The 24,169-nt window shown below is 41.8% G+C and overlaps 1 long non-coding RNA gene across 1 annotated transcript; it reads right to left on the reverse strand.

The window, feature by feature from the left end:
- Nucleotides 1-14,465: 14,465 nt before the first annotated feature.
- On the reverse strand, nt 14,466-23,907 carry LOC137380009 (uncharacterized). The gene is made up of 3 exons (XR_010976946.1): nt 23,694-23,907; nt 21,349-21,400; nt 14,466-19,802 (listed from the first exon to the last, which is right to left on the reverse strand). It is a non-coding gene; the product is annotated as an uncharacterized lncRNA (long non-coding RNA).
- Between the last annotated feature and the right edge of the window lie 262 nt (nt 23,908-24,169).

A 24,169-nucleotide genomic window follows, 5' to 3' on the forward strand; every position in this document is an offset into this window, starting at 1 on the left:
GCATGAATGTTACTTGCACTTATCAGCCCAAGCCTGGATAATGTCCAGGTCTTGCTGCATTTCTATACGGAATGCTTCAGTATCTGAGGAGTCGCAAACGTTGCTGAACATTGTGCAATTATCAGCGAACATCCCCACTTCTGACCTTATGATTGAAAGAAGGTCATTGATGAAGCAGCTAAAGATGGTTGGGCCTAGGACACTACCCTGAGGAACTCCTGCAGTAATGTCCTGGAGCTCAGATGATTGATCTCCAACAACTACAACCATCTTCCTTTGCGCTAGGTATGACTCCAACCAGCAAAGAGTTTTCCCCCTGATTCCCATTGACTTCAGTTTTGCTAGGGTTCTTTGATGCCATGCTTGGTCAAATGCTGCCTTGATGTCAAGGGCAGTCACTCTCACCTCACCTCTTGAGTTCAGCTCTTTTGTCCATATTTGAACCAAGGCTGTGATGAGGTCAGGAGTTGAGCGGCCCTGGCGGAACCCAAACTGAGCGTCACTGAGCAGGTTATTGCTAAGCAAGTGCCACTTGATGGCACTGTTGATGACACCTTCCATCACTTTACTGATGATTGAGAGTACCTGTTCCTGTGCTGTACTGCTCTTTGTTCCCCGTGCGCTTCTTTTAAAATTTGAACATGAACCCCTGAGAAGCTCTTAACCAGCTTTTCAACAGTGTTAATTGGCCTTACATACAAGCATACAAACTAGCAGCAGGAGTAGGCCATTCGGCCCCTCGAACCTGCTCCACCAGTTGATAAGACCATGGCTGATCTGAATGTGGCCTCAACTCCACTTTCCCGTCCACCCCCCCATAGCACTTTATTACCTTGTTTATCAAGAATCTAACTCAGCCTTGAAGATATTCAATGACCCAGCCTCTACTGCTCTCTGAGGAAGAGAATTCCACAAAAAAAAATTCTCCACCTCTCCGCCTTAAATGGAAGACCCCTTATTTTAAACTGTGTTTCTTCGTTCTAGTCTCGCCCAAAGTGGAAACACCCTTCCAGCATCCACCCTGTCAAGTCCCCTCAGGATCTTGTATGTTTCATTAAGATCACCTCATTCTTATGGGTATAGGCCCAACCTGTTCAACCTTTCCTCATAAGATAACCCCTTCATCCCACGAATCAGTCGAGTGAACCTTCTCTGAAATGTTTCCAATGCAATTTTACACTTTCTTAAGTAAAGAGACAAAAACTGTACACAGTACTCCAGATGTTGTCTCACGAGGGTCCTGTAGAACTATTGCAAAACTTGCCTACTTTTATACTCGATTCCCCTTGCAATAAATAACAACATTGCATTTGCCTTCCTAATCACTTGCTGTACCTGCATACTAACTTTTTGTGATTCATGTACCAGGAACCCAGGTCCCTCTGTACCGCAGAGTTCTGCAGTCATTTTCAATTTAAATAATATTCTGCTTTACCATTCTTACTGCCAAAGTGGGCAAGTTCAAGTTTTCCCACATTATACTCCATTTGCTAAATTTTTGCCCACTCACTTTAACCAATTATATTCTTTTGTAGACACTTTATGTCCCCTTGACAACTTATCTTCCTATCTATCTTTGTGTCGTGTGCAAATATAACTACCATACATGCTGTCCCTTCATCCAAGTCATTGATGTAGATTGTAAATAGTTGAGGCCCCAGCACTGATCCACTTGGCACTCCACGAGTCACATGCTGCCAATCCGAAAATGACCCATTTAACCCTACTCTCTGCTTCCTGTTAGCACGGATGGAGGATTGATTAGCTAATATTACATCCTATGGCATGAACTCTTATTTTATGTAGTAACCTTTGATGTGGCACCTTATCGAATTCCTTTTGGAAATTCAATTATGCCATATCTACAGGTTCCCATTTATACACATTGCTGGTTACTTTCTCAAAGAACTCTAATAAATTAGTGTTATGGCCAGGTGAGCAATGTGTCCAGGGGGTCTCTTGCTGTCTTCACCTGCTCTTATTGTAACAGGGTTTAGTTTTAAACACACTGTGTTTTGAGCTCCCCTTTTCTGTAAATCCGTGTTCACAGTTTCCAATTATCAGGCAAATAACTGAGCACAAACAGGCTTTCTTTGGTTTAAAGCAGAAAGATGAAATTTATTAAACCTTAAACTTAACTCTAATATGGTTCACGCCTGCGGATATACAACATGCTCACGATAGCATGTACACGCGATATAAACATGCAAGGTAGGGACAGAAAAGAGTAGAAGAAGAGATAAGTAGAACAGTTTGAGGCAATCTCTTGTTACTGTTTCTCGAGCTCGCTGTAGTCCTTGGTTGAAGTTATATTCTTGTATTTCATTGGGACCCAGTAATCTTCGTAGAACTTTGTTCACATGGCAAACCTTTCTCTCTTTTAGATTCATGTGTCTTCAATGGTTTCAGTTCCCTGAGAGATAGGCAGGCAGACAGGAGGTGTTCTTAGTTCCAGGAGAGCACATGGCATTCTAACAGGCAAAACCTTTGTTTGGGAGTTCAAATTCAAAAACCTCCCAGGGTGCTCAGCAGGTTAGTCATGTGACTAATGTCTTATATGGAACAGACTCTTCAACATAGGTAAATTGGCCATTATAAATTTCCCCTAGGATAAGTAGGTGGTAGGGGAATATAGGGACTGGTGAGGATGTGATAGGAATGTGGGATTAGTGTAGGATTAGTATAAATGGGTGGTTAATGGTCGGCACAGACTTGGTGGGCTGAAGGGCCTGTTTCAGTGCTGTATCTCTAAATCAAAAAAATCAAAATTAAATCAAAATCCAGCAGCACTGATTTGACCACTTCTGTGTATTGGAAAACAGGGACTGGCTCCCCTTTGTTTCCACATTGTCTTGTACTTATGCAAATGTTCTTCCAGTCAGAGAATGCAATTTTTAAAGTTTTAATGTTCATGTGGCAACATTAATGTGTGCCCCAATCTTGGCAGTTGGGGGTTTGCCTGACATCTCCACACCCAGGGGAATGAAATGTGATTTGAAGAAAATACATATTTCATAAGAGTTTGAGAGAAATATAAGATACAGAAAGAAAACCATGCATTTCTCTCACTAATTTTCATTCATTCACCGCTCTTGAAGCTCATTAAAAATGGTCTGTTCTGGAGGGGCCGGGGGAGAGCGGGGGGGTGGGGGGTGGGGTGGCAGGGCTGCTTTAATTCCCCCTTTTGTTTTCTCCAGGAGAGTTAGCAGGGGGGTGGGGGCAGGTCTTTCCGGAACTCCCTGATTCATGCAAAGACTTTTGGCTTCAGGGGATGGGTGGTTCTCTGTTCCTCTGACTGTGGGGGAGGAGTCTCTGTTACTCTCCCCTTTGTTCTCTGGGACACTCATACCTGCAGGTATTTGTGCATACTTAACTGTATTTTCCAGTGACCCTTCGACTAGGTGAGGCATCACCCTCACAGTTTCTCTGCTGCCTAAAGGCTCTGCAGGCTCCTGTAAATGCTGTTCACAACTCTGGTGGGGTGCTTCTAGAGTCTGCATTTACATAGGAGGATGTGGGGCTTAACTTTTCACATTTTTCTGCGTTAGTTGACCGAGTGGTAGGGGTTTTCATGAGGGTCACATCCCGGACTTCCTTTAACTTGTCCTCTGGATCGCTTTTTCCCCTTCTCTTTCTCAACTTTTGTCAGCCATGTGCCTGCCTGTCCCCTTCTGTTCCTGACGGGGGTCCCTTACAGTTCACCAGCCCTCTGCTGGAGGGTCCTCCTAACACCAGCAGGACTTACGGGTGCAGCTTTCACTGTAAGTTGGGGTTTCCCCTCAATCTGGCACTTGTGGCAACTCCTGCAGTACTCCACTACATCTTTGTGGAGTTTTGGCCAGTCAAACTGCTGCCTTAGGCGGGTTTTGTTCTTTCGTATACCGACATGTACAGCCACTGTAGTCTCGTGGGTCCTTCTTAATATTTCTCCCCGGTATCTCTGCGGCACCACTAACTGGTGAACTACTGTTCACTCCTTGCCCTCAGGTCTGTGAGGAAAACTCCATTTCCTCATCAGTATCTCATTCTTTAAAAAGTAACAATCAGGGACTCCCTCTGCTTCACTTTCAGATTGGGCAGCCTATGCTAACCCTCGCAATGCTGGGTCAGCTCGCTGAGCCTCAGCTAGGGAAAATCCATTTAATTCACTCCCTGGGTCTCCTAACTTTCTAAAGAAAGTCTCAGCCAGGCAGATCTCATGGTCATTTGTCTGCAGTGCCAATGCAGTCTCCTCTGGGGGAGCTGGTTTGATCATGGCCTGACCCATTACACATTCAGGGACTCTGCAGAAGACCATCTCCTGCCACCGCCCTGTCTCTCTGACCTCCTGTGGTCTTTCTTTCACTACTTGGGGGGCTACCACCTTCAGCCCTGCCAGATCATTACTGAAGAGCAGGTCAACCCCGTCCCACAGGCAAATCAGGGACAATCCCTACGGTCACCAGTCCCGAAGCTATGTCGCATTTCAAGTGCACCCGGTGTACAGGTACAGACATACTCTGCCCTCCAATATCACTCACCACCATTTTGGTGTTCACTGCACTCTCTGGGGGAAAAGGTCAGGCCTTCTCCCAGTAAAAGGGATCTGGTGGCCCCTGTGTCCCTGGGCCCCACTCGAGGGATATGGAGTTACTTTCCCTTCAGATACAAAACCCTGGTAACTTTCGGGAATCCTATTAACTTTTCCTGCACTGGACGTAGTAAGCTTCCTGGGTTGCACCCTTTCTGCAGTCAAAACCACAGCCTGTTCCATGTTTTCCATCAGGCCCTCATCTTCACTGAGTGGGTGTGCCTTGATAAACCCTACCAGTTTCCCCTTTAATTTCCAGCAGTCAGCTTTTAAATGCCCTCAGTTCCGAAGAAGGGTCACTGACCCGAAACGTTAACTCTGATTCTCTTTCCACAGATGCTGCCAGACCTGCTGAGTGAATCCAGCATTTCTTGTTTTTGTTTCAGATTTCCAGCATCCGCAGTATTTTGCTTTTATTTTAAATGCCCTGCCTTGTTACAGTGGAAGCAACAGGTCTCCGGCTCTCACTCTTGCTCACAGCACCTTCCTTTTTGGCTGGAGGAGGGCCCCCTGTGTCTCCTGCTTTCCTTTCTGTTCCAGGACTACCTGGGCTTCTATCACCTTCCCGCCCTTTGTCCTTTTTGGATTTGTGGGGGTGATCAGGAAAGTTTCTCCGCTGGAAAATCGATCTATGCATTGAAGAAAATTCATCAGCCAGAACGGCTGCTTGCCGGGCTTTCTGAACCCACTGCTCCTGGGTTTTTATTGAAAATGGGAGAGAGTTTTTAAATTCCTGTAACAGAGTTACTTCTTTGAGAGTCTCATTGCTGAGCTGTATTTTTAAAGCCCTCAGCCACTGGTCAAAAGCCAGCTGCTTGCTTCTTTCAAACTCCAGATAAGTTTGATTGGCTTGCTTTTTGAGAGTTCTAAACTTCTGGCGGTAGGCTTCAGGTACTCATTCATATGCCCCGAGGATAGCATTTTTGGTCAGTTCATAGTTTGATGAACTCTCATCTGGCAGCGAGGAATAGACCTCATGGGCTTTTCCAGTTAGTTTGCTTTGCAGTAAAAGAGACCAGGTCTCAGTTGGCCATTTTAGCTGCCTTGCCAGTTTCTCGAAAGACATGAGAAATGCTACCACATCTTCCTCATTGAATTTTGGAATCAATTGGGTGAGTTTTAGCAATCTTGTACGCAAGCCTGAATTCTGATCCTCCCTACTGGCCATGCTTTCACTAGGGTTACTCTATCGCCACCAACACCCCCCACCCCCCACCCTGTCCCCAGCTAACTCAAGCTGCCATAACTCTCTTCGGATTCTTTCTCTCTATCTCTCTTTCCTTCTCCTGTCTTTCTTCCTTCCTCTCTCGTTCCCTCTCCTGTCTTTGTTTTTCTTCATGTTTCATTTGGAAGGCTCTTTCTTTCTCTTTCTCTCTCTCCTGCCTCTCTCTCTCTCTTTTTCCTCTAACTCAAATTTCTTTTGTTCCAATTCTATCGTTACTAGCATACCCTGTCTGCGTCTGCTTCTAACATTGCTTTGCTTCATCAGATTCAAAGGAAAAATGACCGGCTACTAGCCTTAGGAGTTCAGACTTCCTAGCCTTGGCACATACAGTGATCCCACACTACTCAGCCATTTTTCTTAACTCCTCCATAGACAATGCTTTTAATTTATCCCAAACTGCTTCACCCTGGCTTGGAGAGCTACTTGCTTCAGTTGCAGACATGTTAGTATACAATCATACACGAGTCCTGTGACATTGATCACAAGTCGTGGGAGTCAGTTGCCAGCGATTGCCAGAACTGGCGGGCAGCCATAAAGGCGGGGCACCATAAAGGCGGGGCTAAAGTGTGGCGAGTCGAAGAGACTTAGCAGTTGGCAGGAAAAAAGACAGAAGCACAAGGGGAGAGCCAACTGCGTAACAGCCCCGACAACCAATTTTATCTGCAGCACCTGTGGAAGAGTCTGTCACTCTAGAATTGGCCTTTATAGCCACTCCAGGCGCTGCTCCCCAAACCACTGACCACCTCCAGGCACTTACCCATTGTCTCTTGAGACAAGGAGGCCAAAGAAGAAGAAGATACACAACCACAAGAAAATCTGTAATAATTTGCTCTTTTTGATTGGGAACAATTTGGCTTCCCACTTCAATTTAACTTGTTTGTCTGTGGGTAGCAATCCGGACGCAGGCACCCAATTTCTGTTATGACCGGGTGAACAATATGTCTAGGGGATCTCTTGCTGTCTTCACCTGCTCTTATTGTAACAGGGTTTAATTTTAAACACGCTATGTTTTGAGCTCCCCTTTTTTGTAAATCCGTGTTCACAGTTTCCAATTATCAGGCAAATAACTGAGCACAAACAGGCTTTCTTTGGTTTAAAGCAGAAAGATGAAATTTATTAAACCTTAAACTTAACTCCAATACGGTTCACGCCTGTGGATATACGAGGCGCTCACGATAGTATGCACATGCGATATAAACATGCAAGATAGGGACAGAAAAGAGTAGAAGAGATAAGTAGAACAGTTTGAGGCAATCTCTTGTTACTGTTTCTCGACCTCTCTGTAGTCCTTGGTTGAAGTTATATTCTTGTATTTCATTGGGACCCAGTAATCTTCGTAGAACTTTGTTCATGTGGCAAACCTTTGTCTCTTTTAGTTTCATGTGCCTTCAATGGTTTCAGTTCCCTGAAAGATAGGCAGGCAGACAGGAGGTGTTTAGTTCTCTGAGAGCACATGGCGTTCTAACAGGCAAAACCTTTGGGAGTTCAAATTCAAAAACCTCCCAGGGTGCTCAGCAGATTAGTCATGTGACTAGCGCCTTATATGGAACAGTCTCTTCACCATCCCCTTTGTTTCCACATTGTCTTGTACTTATGTAAATATTCTTCCAGTCAGAGATTGCAATTTTAAAAGTTTTAATGTTCATGTGGCAACATTAATGTGTGCCTCAGTCTTGGCAGCTGGGGGTTTGCCTGACAATTAGTCAAACACAATTTCCCTTTCATAAAACCACGTTGACTCTGCCTGATTGCATTATGACTTTCTAAATGTCCTGCTATAACCTCCTTAATAATGGATTCTAGCATCTTCTCTATGATAGATTTTAGGTTAACTGGCCTATAGTTTCCTGATTTCTGTCTCTCTCCTTTTTTGAATAGAGGTATTACATTAGCTATTTTCCAATCCGCTGGGACCTTCCAGAATCTAGGGAAGTTTGGAAGATCACAACCAATGCATCTACTATCTCTGCAGCCACTTCTATTAAAACCCTAGGATTCCGGCAGCCAGGTCCTGGGGACTTGTCAGCCTTTAGCTCTAATAGTTTTCCCAGCACCTTTTCCCTTGTGATTGTAATTGTTTTAAATTCTTCCCTCCCTTTTACCTCTTGTTTTTCAAGTATTTTTGGGACTTTTTTTTTTGTGTCTTCCACAGTGAAGACTGACAGAAAATACCTGTTCAACGCTTCTACCATTTCCTTGTTACACACTATTAATTCCCCAGATTCACTCTCTGGAGAATCAACATTCACTCGAGTTACCCTTTTCCTTTTTAAATACTTGTAGAAACTCTTACTATCTTTTTTTATATTTCTAACTAGCTTTCTCTAAAGCTCTAATTTCTCCTTTTTTTTTCGTCATTCTTTGCTGGTTTTTAAGATCTGTCCAATCTTCTGATCGACCACTAATTTTCATAGAATTGTACGCTTTTTCTTTCAATTTAATATTATCTTTAACTTCCATAGTTAGCTATGGATGGTGCATCCTTCTCCTAGAGTCTTTCTTTCTCACTGGCATTTATTATTGCTGAGAGATGTGAAATATCTCCTTAAATGTCTGCCACTGGTTTGCTACTGTTCTATCTTTTAACCTAATTTCCCATTGCCAACTCTGTCTTCATACAGTTGTAATTACCTTTATTTAAGTTTAAAACACTGAATGTGAAAATCTATCCAGAGGCTGCTTTACTATTAGGTAATTAATTAATGCTGTCTCATTGCTCATTATGAGGTCTAGAATGGTCTGCTCCCTGGTTAGCATTAGAATGTACTGTTCTAAGAAATTGTCCCAAATACACTTTATGAATGCATCTTCCAGGTGACCTTTGCCAATCTGATTCGTCCAATGTATATGTAGATTAAAATCATCCATGACTATTGCAGTAGCATTCTTACAAGCCCCCATGTATTTCTTCCTGTATACTCTGTCCTACAGTGTAGCTACTGCTAGGGGGCCTATAAACTACTCCCACAAGTGACTTCTTTCCTTTGCTATTTCTTATCTCTACCAAACTGGTGCTACATCTTGATCTTTTGAACTAAGGTCTCTCTCTCACTACTGTACTAATGTCACCCTTAATTAACAGAGCTACCCCACCACTTTTTCCTGTCTTCCTGTCCTTCCAAAATGTCAAATACCCTTCAAGATTCAGGGCCCAGCCATGGCCAGCTTGCAACTGCGTCTCTGTAATTGCTATCAGGTCATACATATTCATTTCTATTTGTGTTAATTCATCCGTTTTGTTACGGATGCTGTGCACATTCAGATACAGAGCGTTCAGTTCTGTCTTTTTACCATTTTTGCAATCTCTGTCCTTATCTGCTGCTGCACTCTTAAGTTTGTACACTCTGTCCCTTCCTGTGGAAGAATGAAATAGTTAAGAATGAGATCATCCACTATGGACCAAAGAAAAGAATAGATCTGAGTACTTTATTTTTTTTATTATTCATTCATGAGATGTGGGCATCGCTGGCTAGGCCAGTATTTATTGCCCATCCCTAATTGCCCTTGAGAAGGTGATGGTGAGCTGCCTTCTTGAACCACTGCAGTCCCTGTGAGGTAGGTACACCCACAGTGCTATTACGAAGGGAGTTCCAGTATTTTGACCCAGTGACAGTGAAGGAAAAGCGATATAGTTCCAAATCAGGATGGTGTGTGACTTGGAGGAGAACTTGCATGTGGTGGTGTTCCCATGCAATTGGTCCCTGTGTCCTTCTAGTTGATAGAGGTTGCGGGTTTGGAAGGTGAGTTGCTGCAGTGCATTTTTTAGATAGTACACACTGCTGCCACTGTGCGTTGGTGGTGGAATGAGTGAATGTTTGTGGATAGGGTGCCAATCAAGCAGGCTACTTTGTCCTGGATGGTGTCGAGTTTCTTGAGTGTTGTTGGAGCTGTACCCTTCCAGGCAAGTGGAGAGTATTCCATCACACTCCTGACTTGTGCCTTGTAGATGGTGGATGGGCTTTGGGGAGTCAGGAGGTGAGTTCCTCACTGCAGGATTCCTAGCCTCTGACCAGCTCTTGTAGCCACGGTATTTATATGGCTGCTCCAGTTCAGTTTCTGGTCAATGGTAACCCCTAGGATGTTAATAGTGGGGGAACTTCAGCGATCATAATGCCATTGAATGTCAAAGGGAGATGGTCATTACCTGGCACTTGTGTGGTGCAAATGTTACTTGCCACTTATCAGCCCAAGCCAGGATATTGTCCAGGTCTTCTTGCTGCATTTCTACGTGGACTGCTTCAGTATCTGAAGAGTTGCAATTGGTGCTGAACATTGTGCAATGATCAGCAAACATGCCCACTTCTGATTGAAGGAAGGTCATTGATGCAGCAGCTGAAGATGGTTAGGCCTAGGACACAACCCTGAGAAACTCCTGCAGTGATGTCCTCCAACAACCACAACCATCTTCCTTTGCACTAGGTACGACTCCAACCAGCAGAGAGTTTCCCCTGATTCCCATTGACTTCAGTTTTGCTAGGGTTCCTTGATGTCATACTTGGTCAAATGCTGCCTTGATGTCAAGGGCAGTCACTCTCATCTCACGAGTTCAGCTCTTTTGTCCATGTTTGAACCAAGGCTGTAATGAGGTCAGGTGCTGAGTGGCCCTGGCAGAACCCAAAAACTGAGCGTCACTGTGCAGGTTATTGCTAAGTAAGTGGACTGTCACTGACACCTTCCATCACTTTACTGATGATCGAGAGTAGACTGATGGTGCAGTAATTGGCCAGGTTAGACTTGTCCTGCTTTTTGTGTACAGGACATACCTGGGCAATTTTCCAGATTGCCAGGTAGATAGATGCCAGTGTTGTAGCTGTCCTGGAACAGCTTGGCTAGGGGTGTGGCAAGTCCTGAGCACAGGTCTTCAGTGCTATTGCAAGAATATTCTATTCTCTCTCTAAATTACATTAATGAACCAGATCGCTTTTTTTTTTCACAACAATTGACAATGGTTTCATGATTATCATTAGCTTTTAAATCCAGATTTGTTAATTGAATTTAACTTCCACCTTCTGCTGTTGTTGGATTCAACCCCATAGCAACACCCTAGCTCACTAGTCCAGTGACAATACCACTACGCCACCACCTCCCCTGGTGAAAAGCTAGGAATAATGGAGGTCCAAAGAGATTTCGGGGTCCAAGTGTAGCAATCACTAAAATGTCATGATCAGGTACAAAAATTAATCAAAAGGCTGTTGGAAGTCTTTATATCTAGAGGGCGAGAATATGAAGTGGAGGAAGTTGGAGGGCAGCACAGTGACGCAGTGGCTAGCACCGCAGCCTCACAGCTCCAGCGACCCGGGTTCAATTCTGGGTACTGCCTGCGTGGAGTTTGCAAGTTCTCCCTGTGTCTGCGTGGGTTTCCTCCGGGTGCTCCGGTTTCCTCCCACATGCCAAAGACTTGTGGGTTGATAGGTAAATTGGCCATTGCAAAAAAAAAAATTGCCCCTAGTGTAGGTAGGTGGTAGGAGAATTAAGGGAAGGTGGGGATGTGAGAGGGAAAATGGGATTAATGTAGGATTAGTATAAATGGGTGGTTGAAGGTCAGCACGGACTAGTTAGGCTGAAGGTCCTGTTTTGGTGCTGTATTTCTTTAAGTTTTTCTACAGATATACAAATCCCCCCTGGTTAGACCATATCTGGAGTACTGTGTACAGTCTGGGCACCAAACCTTGGAAAAAAGATATTGGCTTTTGAAGGTGTGCAACACAGATTAATTAGAATGTTATCAGGACTCCCAGAGTTAAATTACAAGGAGAGATTACATAGACTAGTCTTGTATTTCCTGGAACATAGAGGTTAAGGGGTGACTTGATTGAGGTTTCTAGGATTTTGAATTTTTTTTAATTCATTCATGGGATACAGGTGTTGCTAATTAGCCCAGCATTTATTGGCCATCCCTTCCCTAATTGCCTTTGACACCTGAGTAGCTTGTTAGGCCATTTCAGAGGGCAGTTAAGAGTCAATCACATTAGAGTCTGGAGGCACATGTCGGCCAGACCAAGTAAAGACAGCAGATTTCCTTCCCTACAGGACATTAGCAAACCAGATGGGTTTTTACAACAATTGATGATAGTTTCATGGCACCATCATTGAGACTAGTTTTTGAGTTAATTAAATTTAAATTCAACAGCTGCTGTGGTGGGATTTGAACCAGTGTTCTCAGGGCACTACGTAAGGCCTCTAAATTACTATTCCAGTGACATTACCACTACACTACCATCTCCCCAGCTTGATAGGGTAAATAGAAAGGAATGTTTTCCATTTGTACATGAGTCTTGGATAAGGGGACATAACCTTAAATTTAGAGTCAGGACATTCAGGAGAAAAGTTAGGAAACTTCTTCACACAAAAGGAGGTAGAAGTATGGAACTCTCCCCCACTAAAAGCATTAGATGCTAGCTGAATTAATAATTTTACATCTGAGATCAATAGGTTTTTGCCAGACAAAGGTGTTGATATGGAGCCAAGGCAGGTAAATGGAGTTTTCATTGGATAGTGGAACAGCCTCAAGGGGCTGAATGGCCTACTCCTGTTCCTATGTTTCTATGCCAGGCTTTACCAACAGCAACACAACAGATCCATGAAAGACAAATTGGGCTATTTTCTAAATGACAAGAGACTATGGAGGAGCAAAGGAATTTGTCAGTCAAGGTACACAAATCATTACATTTTGGACCTGTATACTAGCTTTTAATCAAAAAGGTTAGAATGTTGGCCTTTTCTTAAGGGGATTGGAAGACAAAGTGGAGGAAGTTAAGGGTTCCATTGTTGAAACTTTTGGTCAAACTCCATCTGGAGTATTGTGTTCAGGAATACATGGTTCATTTTAAAGTTGTTAATTTGTCATCCTTTTAATTAATGACACTATTCACATAAAATGAAACCTAATCCTTTGTTAAACACGCAACCAAATCGAGTTTAATTCCCTCCTCTCCCGTGGCAAATTGGGACATTAATTACCTACCTTGAGGTGTCAAGTGATGTGCATCTTTTCTGATACTTTGACACTGCCTTTGCTTAGCTGCTAATTATCTTGTAGTGAGAAACTCTTTTCGCACAGATTGCTGTTCATGGGGAGCACAGCATAGTTGAAGGGTCAAATGCTTTCTGTTAGTGTTCCAATTTCGAACTACCTTGTGTTTAGCGGTGCCCACATTTTGTGGGTCTCTGAAGCTGAAGTAATTTAGTTCTAAAATCTATTACAGTTTCCTCTACTACTTAATTCCCCAATTGTAATCTGTACTTCCAATCTATTACAGTTTCCTCTACTACTGTGATCCACAATTGTAATCTGTACTTCCTCCCCCCGGGCCTCATTTTTACTTTCCTCTGCTGATTGCCATTGTAAGCAAACTGTCAGGCATTTAGTGATCCTTGGTAACTGACAGCGTTCACTGTCTCGGCTTCTTGGTTACTGGATGGTGCCTGCCACCTACAGGAGGGGAAAGAGTTAAAAGATAAAGCTGACAAATACTGTCAATGGTAAGTGATCAATATGTCATTATTACAGATCCTTGGCACCTATCCAGCTACACCTGCTGATACAATACAAATAATGTCTAATGCATCTATGGGAGAGCAATACAATATTAATGTGTATTGTTCATTGTTTTATATGACTGCCAATTTTTTGGCAAATTATCTGGGGTTCGTCTGCCAAAACAACATGTCTGATTCTTGTAGACTTGGCTCCTGCATCACCAGATTGTTCCAATCCTGTTTACTGGCAAACCCACAGATTAACCCAGCTGATAGGGCGGCACAGTGGCGCAGTGGTTAGCACCGCCGCCTCACAGCTCCAGGGACCCGGGTTCGATTCTGGGTACTGCCTGTGTGGAGTTTGCAAGTTCTCCCTGTGTCTGCGTGGGTTTTCTCCGGGTGCTCCGGTTTCCTCCCACAAGCCAAAAGACTTGCAGGTTGATAGGTAAATTGGCCATTATAAATTGTCACTAGTATAGGTAGGTGGTAGGGAAATATAGGGATGGGTGGGGATGTTTGGTAGGAATATGGGATTAGTGTAGGATTAGTATAAATGGGTGGTTGATGTTCGGCACAGACTCGGCGGGCCGAAGGGCCTGTTTCAGTGCTGTATCTCTAATCTAATCTAATCTAAAAAATGCAGAACTTGACAAAGGGACTGATAGCAAACAAACAGTGGTTAAAGATATTTGAACTGAACAACTTGTACAGACAATTCCAATGCTTAAAAGTTCTTATCAGGTACAGATGAATTCTTGATGGCACATGAAAGCTATTGGGACCATGGAAAAGTCATACTAAAGGAATGTAACTGGTGAACAATGTATAATACAAAATGTGAAGCTGGGTAGATATTCTGGAGCTTTGCTTGAATTACTGCTGGGATTGGATAGTAGCTTTAGAGAATGTTTCATTAGGAGATGAAATGTGTTAGATAGTTCACTGGAGAGCAGATGGTACATGGTCTGTGGAAGAAAAGAGCTTTTCCTGTTCCATGTTTCTTATGCTGTCATTAAGGTCTTATTAGCAAAACTGAAAAACTCTAATAAACACAGAAAATGTAGAACTAGATAGGTCTATCATCATCTGTAAAGAGAAAAGGCAGGTTATGATGTTTGGGGTGTGTACCTTTCATCAGACTCTGTTGTGATTACAGCATCGTTTTGACAATTTTGTTACTTCAAGGTCTTTATTGGTTTCCAATGGAAATGATTTGTTTGGACACCTTTTACACGATCACATTATACGATATCATGTTATATTCAATACTACAGCCATCACAGTATACAGTGCAGCATACATACATTTACAATGTTCATCCATGAATTATTCATTGCACTTATAACAGTGAGTTTTACACTCCTCCTTCCAAATACATGGAAGTGAGGTTCACTTTAGAAAGTCACCTCATTTTCATACACAACATGTAAAAACTCTACATGGATAACAACTGAATACAGTTTCTCAATGGTCTATATGAGCCAGCCACAAACACATTTTTTTTTGCCTTTTTCTAAAATTATTTTTTAAACAAGCACAAGTTGGCAGGATTGCTGGTATGTGAGACCCACACCCAGTGGCTGTTTAAATAATCTGATGAGATTTACACACTGTACAAATATTTACATGAGAGAAATGAATATCATCTTTAGCAGCCCAATCAACTGCATTAAAAATGATCAATGTTGAATAAAGTGGAGGCTGCACTGACTAAAGGCTCATCATATTGGGAGAACAGGGCTGGGACAGGGATTGGATAGGCAAACAAAGCTAAGAGGATCAAGATAGTAAGTCTACCTTTCCCATCTCTCTGGATGTACTTAGAGCCTCTATGGGTCAAGCAATACAGGCACTGGAACTGTGGGAGAGACTTACCTGCTCTCAGCTAGAACCTCGGGCATTTAATTTCTGCTTAACTCAGGGCACCGAGACCTACTGTGGCATCCTTACTATCACCCTAACTAAGATTAGCTAACTCCTCCCGCTATTCACTACCTTAATTTGCTCAGTCACCAGAAGAAGCCTCTTAAATATATTTATTGAGTGTAGTGCACAATATTGACCTCAATAGGTTCCAAATACCATTTAACACCCATCTCCTCTAGAATTCACTTTCTTTAAGGTTGCAGTGTAATGTCTCTCCTTGAGAATGTGGTTCATTAGCAAATGAAGACAACAGATGAGTTATGAGGTGAGATAGTAATATCACCTTAACACACTAATGACTGTGAGATGGTTGTCCGAGATATGTAATAAAAGTTGAATTTTTACATGGCTGCTGTAGAAATTTAACGTAATTTGATACTGTGACTGGTGTAGTGTGGCTTGTGTTATATTAAGTTGTACCTGTTAAAGGGTTATTTTGTCAACAGCTGCTATATGCATTTCATTCACACTGTGCCCAATCTACGTTTTTATATTAAAACAATGCATACTTTTTTTTTACCGTGTGTTATACTTAGTAATGAACCTCAGTTATGCCTGAAATCACAAAAAATTAATGCTCAAAAAATGCACTAAATCCCATAAAGAACCTATTTCAAATAATACCCATTAAATAAAATCTTTTTTAACCTGTACCTATTCCAGTTTACATTTTGAATCCTGTTACATGAGCTTGAAATAACATTTTATATATAGAGCGAGCTTTTTTAAAAAAAAATTACATTTTAATCCTGTTCTAACCATTAGATGGTCACCATATATACTCTTATTTTGCAGTTTTAGTTGCAGGAGTGGAACATTCCACATGGCTGAGGTCCAGGGGCTATGGAGACTAGTTGTGTAAAGTCCACGGGACCTGCAGAGTAAATTGCAATGCTGTTGCACCAGTTTGTGACACTTGATGGCTATTTTGTTATTCATATAGCTGACTGATGTTCCCTAGTGGCAGTTCAGCATTAGAGCACCAGATACACCTCTGTAAACTATCTGGAACATTTTGACAGCCAAATCTGAGAAGCAGCATGCCTACAATTTGGTTGCTCAAAAAGCATGGATTCAGCTCAGCCTTGACTGATCCACCTCTACTGGACATTTGTGAAGCATTCAATGTTGTGGTGTTCCCCCTTAAAATGCCTATCTTGAGAGATAAGAACTATTGACATTTTGATTTACCACTGTATTGGAAAGGAAATTAGCATTCCTTTATAAAAACAGTTTCAGTTTCCCAATGTTGAAGGTATAGAGTTCTCTTATTAACTTTTCACTGCCTATGCTAAGAGCATCTCAAATATGTAATAGCCTGTCAAATTAGATTTGAGGTTTTCTTTTGAATGTAACAGCTACAAAATTCTTATTAAAACACCTTGGGCCTTCTAGTGTCTTGAGGAAGATGGTTGAATGCAATCCACTCTCCCACTTTGTTTGTGAGGTATTATGGGTTTTTGTGGTGCGATGCAGGATAACACTATTTCCAGTGGGTAGTAATATTCTGTTGCAGACTGTATCTGTGTTCTTCATTCACAAATTCCACACAGACAGGAAGAAAATCTTTGTACAACCCTGAAAAACACACTAAAACCTAAATGCATTAAACTTCTCAAGTAGTAAATCTTTTTTATAGCTTTCAAAATATACACCATCTCTCTTATAGATTTGCAAATAATTTATGTACATTTTTAATGCTGGATACTCTGAAGTAAAATTTGAATATTTTACAGAACCATATCATATTCCTGAATTTTATATATATATATATATATTCTGCCAATTAAACTGAAAAATCATCCTTTTATGTTGATAATTCAATATAGAAATGTTCCTGCATCTCCCAAAATGTTAATGCCACCCTGAAGACATTTTGTCCTGGCGGTCTCACCAAATACATGGTTTATTAAGAATAGCAATGCAAGTTGACATTAATTTTTCCAGCGTTGATTATTCATGCAGTTACATATATTTTCACATACAAACATTCATACAGGTTGACGTCACAACATATCGAAGGTGCAGATAGCTGGCTGATTACTTGATGAAAACTGCACATAGTGTGGGAGGGAGCACTAGCCAGCAAAATCTGCCAGCCACCGAGAAAGGATGGCATCTCCAAGACCCTGTGTAAAAACAGGGATATTCATGGCTCCAACAGCTGGCTTTTGGGCCTTGGGAAGGAGTCAATTGGTTAACTTCAATAAACAGCCTCACTTTATTCAAATTCCTTTCTAGGTTTCTGCAAGTGAAGGGGTAGAACATCAGGCTGATACTCTAAGGCATATGTCAAGTGTGTTGAAGTTCATTCATTAGGAAGTAGCTGATGGCATAGGCATCCGAACTTTAGAGGATGAATGAAGATTGATCTGTATTTTAAAGCTGGAAGGACTCCAGCTGCTGATTTGCTGATATTGGTGTTGGTAGTTTGGATAGAGTTTGTATAATTCCACTTGTTTCCAGATGGAGGTTCATGATAGGAGGGGTGATATTCCAAAGAGGGAAGCACAAAGGATCACAAAAATTGGGAACAGAAAGACCTTACCGAAATTGACATTAATCCTGAAGTCTGAGGAAGGAGTTGAGAAGAAAAAAACAATCACTGACCTCTGGATGGTTTGACTTTCAAGGCTTTGAATTCAATATCTATGTCAGACCATCCAAAACCCAATGTGGTAAACTATAAATCAATATGCTCAACCTACAGTCCTCATGCCACATCAAACCCCACTTCAACTTTGATTACTATATCTGTGTATTTCATTTGCCTTTAGTATCTATAGTGGAAAAATGCTTAAGCATTTCTGCATTTGGGAATTGCTAAGGTCTGGACTGTCATTCCATTAACAACAGAGCTAGAAGAGCAGAATGTTACGAGTCTGATGCTGCATTCAATTTAAAGAGAAATGTCCTGCTCGAGGACTAGGAAATCCAATGGGTAACAAACTGAGTTCACAAGTACAGCGGGAAAGTCCTGGGTTGTGGCTTGCCAATAGCGAGTGCATACAGTAAATTTAATATGGGCAACACTAACAACTACAATACCAAACTAAATGGAAGGCAAGAACAGAATCAGCAAGTCATGCTCTAACCTGGAGACGAAGACACGCACACTACCAACCCACTGCTTTAAAATGGCTATGCCTTTGGCAACGGATCCTGTCAAAGGTTCAACAACACCCCACTTGACAGGTTACGACAGTTAATGAGTTACAGTTACAAACATTGCTTCTTGATATCAATAGCATAATCTTAATTTACACCATATATATATAACATTGAATTCAGTATTAAATATTAACACAGTTTTCTTATCTTTGCATAGAAAATCTGAATTGGTAGTTGTTTTCCTTCATCCGATTCTGATGAGTGGAAGCCCAAACAAATTGCACATTACCATAGATTCAGGGCAGAGGCAAGCTTTCTCCTCCACAGTTGTGCTCTTGTCAGCCTCCCACTGACCTATTGTTTCTAAAAGTACCATCCCTCCTTTTCTACCCAATACAAATCCAGTACTGCATAGCGGTGAGGAAAAATGTAGGTTGTGTACAAAAGAAAAAAAAATCTGTTTGAGGTATACAATAGAAAATTGGAATGATTAAGGCGGTTTCAAAATAGCATATAGAAAAATACCAGGCAAACATGTTAATGAGAAAATGGTATGTGGAATACGCTCACAACAAATTAAAGGACTGGAATAGCTTGTGATGGCTGCATGGCATGTCTGGCCACAACGTCAGTCCAGGCGTCACCAGTTACGTGGTCACTTTTAACACTTTTGGTCCTTGTGACCAGTGCTTGTGTTTCGCAATCATTGAACAGTGCGAGGTCCAGGGTAAGGGGCTGAGTACTGCCGTCACTCTCTGGAACGCCAAAAGACCCACAGCACTCTGCACACAAGAGTTGCACCTGCCCATTTCAAAGAATCAGCTGGAAACTGAACAAAAGACAGTGGAATGTTTGGGGAAATTGGAGCTTTAGCTCCCAGCCCTAAAAAGGTAATAAGTTCACCTCAGGGAATTCTGGTCTATGAATACAGAAAAAACCTATGAAGATCAAAAGCTTAAGTGAGAGAAACTGGACTCTGTGCCTGCTCCAGTCTTTCCCTTCAGGGTCCAAGGTAAGAGGGCATTGAACAAACCCAGGCATAAAGAATTCCAAATTCTGCAAACATCATTTGGAGGTAAAATAATTCCAAATATTCATCATTAGTCAGAAGGCATCCCCAAACCATCACTGGATATTGTCAAGTGATAGCCAATAGCTGGAGGTTCTCAATGGCCTTAAAGGCTTCACTTTTAAAATGTCACCAAACTAGCAGAAGATTCAAACTTGGACAAAATTTGGCTTCCAAAATTTCTTTGTGCGCCCACGTGTAAAAGTATCCTGAGACCAAAAGACATCAGATATCCTGAAACGCTGTGCAACACATCCAATTCTTCAGCCAACCTGCAACATGCTTACAGCACAGGTAGCCTTTGTGTAAACTCTTAGCAAGTTACAGCGTTCCCCTTAGGATGCATTATCCTCTTCACATTGCATAGACAGATCCTGACAAGCTTTGCCTCACAATTTCCACCATGGGATGACCAGAATATCCTAAAGAGAAACAAAACAGACATTTTAATAAGAAACCATTTTGAATACCATAAGCAACAACTGGATCATATATGTACATATATTAATGCAGTAATGATGTGTATCTTCTGCCAACCCCCAAAAAAATTGTGAAGCACAATGACCTAATTTAAAATGGTAAATGTGACACAAGGTTGTCTTTTCGCACAATGTCTCATGCACTGTTAGGGGAGGCTCAGGTATCAACATGTCAATCAGGCTGGCTTCCTCGAGGGAAACCTGTGCGTGATGTCACATGCGCGCTATGGAGTTAAAACTCCATCGCATGCAGGGGAACCCTGACCTCTGGGTTTTCCATGCTTTACCAACCCACCCAACACCAACTGCTCCCTACGGGTCAGGTAAGTTAAAATCTAGCCCTATGCCTCTGTTTATAAAGCCAAGGAACCTATATGACTTTTTAACAGCTGTTTCAACTTATCCTGCTACCTTCAAAAATTATAATACATACACACCCCACGTCTCTCTGTTCATGCACCACTGTTAACATTTTACCATTTAGTTTATATTGTCCTTCCTCATATGTAAACACCCCCTCCTCTCAATGTTAAGACTCGTGATTTTGTTTCCTGATCCCAAAAGTAGAGTTCTCAATATGACATTTACAACCCATACCTACAAGCTAGCTGTTTTAGTCTGCCTCTTGCTTATGGGTGTTGTGACCACAGTAGTGCTCCACTGGGTACTTGCAGGAAATTAGTTAATTCATCACAGACCAGGAACTGAAGTTCCAACTTTCCTACCTAGATGGCTCAGTAGCACAATGTTTGTGCACTATTAATCAGAATGAAAGTCTATTTGTATTCAGCTCCGAGTGACAAATGTGGATTGTGCTTGATTATACCCATTCAGGTTACACAACCCAAATAGCTTCCAATTTCACAACACACTACAGACAAGATCAAAGTCCAACTTAAAAAAAACTACTTTGTGTAACATAATTTACAGGCCATCTTATTACAATTGATCTCTAAGAATGAGAAGGTGCTGCCTGATTCAGAAAGCTACAGTGTTCTGAAAATACAAAGAGCTATCAATAAATTAGGGAGCACACTGAATTACAGGGAGGCAGGTACACTTCCCTTTTATTTATGAAGGTTGAATCCAGCCCATACTGAATTGATAAAAGATTCCTCTACTGATTAACAGTGAAGGTTCCAAGTGTAACTCACAATTGTCATGAACTAAGCAGTTTCATTGCTCGTAAAATGATTATACTCGACAACAGTGCTAATGCTGAACTGATTTATCACTGTTACAGGACCCACCTGTTATGTTTTGTCGATTGGTCTTTTGTACCTGCCAGTCTTCTGCCACACTGCATTTTCTGGCTTATCATAATCTGACTACCACTATCACCACAGTTTAAAGAAGAGCTAGTTTCCCAGTCTATTACCCAAATTCCTCAATGAGAGAGAAAATGTTTTAGAATTGTTGCTGGGACAAAATCCTGGAACTCCCATCCTAACAGCACTGTAAACTGCAGCGGTTCAAGAAGGTAGCTTACCATCAGCTTCTCAACAGCAATTAGGGATGGCCAATAAATGCTGGCCCAAGTCCTATGAACGAATAAAAAAAACTTGATTTTAAGTGCAAAACAACATTTATTTAAATTTCCTAATTTGAACCATAGGATAATATGAGCAAAAAAGTGGTTTTGAATGAACAGGAATAGACTATTAGTTGAATGCTAATTGGATTGTTTTATTACTTACACCCGCTACACTTGCCCCATAGTTCAGCTTAAAGACTCCCTGTACATGGATGATGTCGCTGTCTTCTGCTAGGATACAAACATACGAATTAAGAGCAGGGGCAGGCCATTCAGCGCCTCGAGCCTGCTCCGCCATTAAATAAGATCATGGCTGATCTGTTTGTGTCTCGAATTCCACAGTCCCATCAACTCCCAATAACCTTTGATTCCCTTGTCTGACAGGAATCTACCTCCACCTTAAAAATATTCAATGACCCCACCTCCACTACCTTCTGAGGCACAGAATTCCAAAGTCGCACAAACCTCTGAGAGAGAAAAATTCTCATCTTTGTCCTAAAAGGGTGACCCCTAATTTAAAAACAGTGCCCCCAATACTGGACTCACCCACAAGAGGAAACATCCTTTCCACATCCACTTTGTCAAGAACGTTCAGGTTCTTATATACTTCAATCAAGTCTCCCTTCACTCTTCTAAGCTCCAGTGAAAATAAGCCCAGTCTGTCCAAAGTTTCCTCATAAGACAACCCACTCATTCCAAGTATCAATCTAGTAAACCTCCTCTGAACTTACATCTTTCCTTAAATAAGGAGACCAAAACTGCACACAGTACTTTATTATTTGCCTACTAAGTTTTTGTGACTCATGCACTAGAACACCTGGATCCCACTGCACCTCGGAATTCTGCAGTCGTTCTCTGTTTAAGTAATACTCTGCTTTTGTATTCTTCCTGCCAAAGTGAACAACTTCACATTTTCCCACATTATACTCTAACTGCCAAATTTTTGCCCACTCACTCAACCTCCTTATGTCCTCTTCACAACATACCTTCCTACCTATCGTTGTGTCATCTGCAAATTTAGCTACCATGCCATCACTCCCCTCACCTAAGTCATTGATATAAATTGTGAAAAGTTGAGGCCCCAGCACAGACCCCTGCGTGACTCCACCCATCACATCCTGCCAAACATAAAAGGACCCATTTATGCATACTCTGTTTTGTGACCGCCAGCCAATCTTCTATCCATGCTAATATGTTACCCCCTATGCCATGAGCTCCTACTTTGTGCAATAACCTTTTATGTGGCACCTTGTCAAATGCCTTCTGGAAATCCAAGTACAGTACGTCAACAGGCTCCCCTTTATCCACAGTGCATGTTACTCCTTCAAAGAACGCCTATAAATTGGTTAAACATGATTTCCCTTTCACAAAACCATGCTGACTATTCCCGATTACCTTGAGTTTTTGTAAGTGCACAGCTACAGCCTCCTTAATGATCCATTCTAACACCTTTCCCACGACAGACGTCAAGCTAACTGGCCTATAGTTACCTGGTTTCTGTCTCCATCCGCCACCGCCCCCCCCACCACTTCTTGAATAGAGGGGTTATATTTGCTACTTTCTAGTCTGATGGAACCTTTCCAGAATCCAGTGAATTTTGAAATATTAACACCAAAGCATCTACTACCTTATTAGCCACCTCTTTTAAGACCCTAGGATGAAGCCCATCAGGACCCGCAGCTCCGTAAGTTTGCTCAGTACCGTTTCCCTGGTGACTGTAATTTCACCAAGTTCCTCTCTTTCTTCCACCTCCTGATTTATAGCTATTACTGGAATGTTTTTTGCATCCTCTATAGTGAAGACAGAAGCAAAATATTTGTTCATTTCATCCGCCATTTCCTCATTATCTACTATTAATTCCCCATTCTCACTTTCTAGAGGACCAACACTCACTTTACTTACTCTTTTCCTTTTTAAATACCTGTAGAAACTCTTGCTATCTGCTTTTACATTTCTAGCTAGCTTCCTCTCATACTCTAATTTATTTCTCCCGCTTAACCTTTTAGTCATTCTCTGCTGCTCTTTATATTCTGACCAATCACCTGACCTGCCACTCATCTTTGCGCAATTATATGTTTTTTCCTTAAGTTTGATGCTTTCCTTCACTACTTTAGTTAACAACGGATGACGGGTTTTTTTCTTTATGGTAGGAATATACTTTTTCTGAGTATTCTGAAATATCCCCTTAAATGTCTGCCACTGCTTCTCTATCGATCTATCTCCTAGCCTAATGGCCCAGTTCACTTCAGCTAGCTCAGCTTTCATGCCCACATAGTTGCCCTTATTTAAGTTATACTCACCCCGGCTGGCTTTCTGTTTCCCTGCTCTCTCTGTTGATTGTGATATAACTCTGATGTCACTTTTCAATTTTTTTCTTCCCCTGCTCTGCTCCATTATTCTCTCTCTCTCCAGCCTCTGATCTTTTGCCGTGCTTTTTAAATCTCTGCTCTAATCTGCCGCTCTCTGTCTCTCTCTGGCCTTCGAACTGGTCTTAGACCCACTCTTCTCTCTTTCAAACTGGATGTAAAATGCAATCATATGCTTATATCTAGAGGTGCCTTTACTCTCAGGTCATTTATTAATCCTGTAACATTACACAATACAAAGTCTAATATAACTTGCTCGCTGGTTGGTTCCAGAATGTACTGCTCTAAGAAACTATCTCGAAAGCATTCTATGAACTCATCATCCAGGCTACTATTGCCAATCTGATTTTTTCAGTTTATATGTTGATTAAAATCACCCATGATTATTGCCCTCCTTTTATCACAAGCAC

The sequence above is a fragment of the Heterodontus francisci genome, chromosome 19 (assembly GCF_036365525.1).
Source record: "Heterodontus francisci isolate sHetFra1 chromosome 19, sHetFra1.hap1, whole genome shotgun sequence".
Classification (NCBI taxonomy): domain Eukaryota; kingdom Metazoa; phylum Chordata; class Chondrichthyes; order Heterodontiformes; family Heterodontidae; genus Heterodontus; species Heterodontus francisci.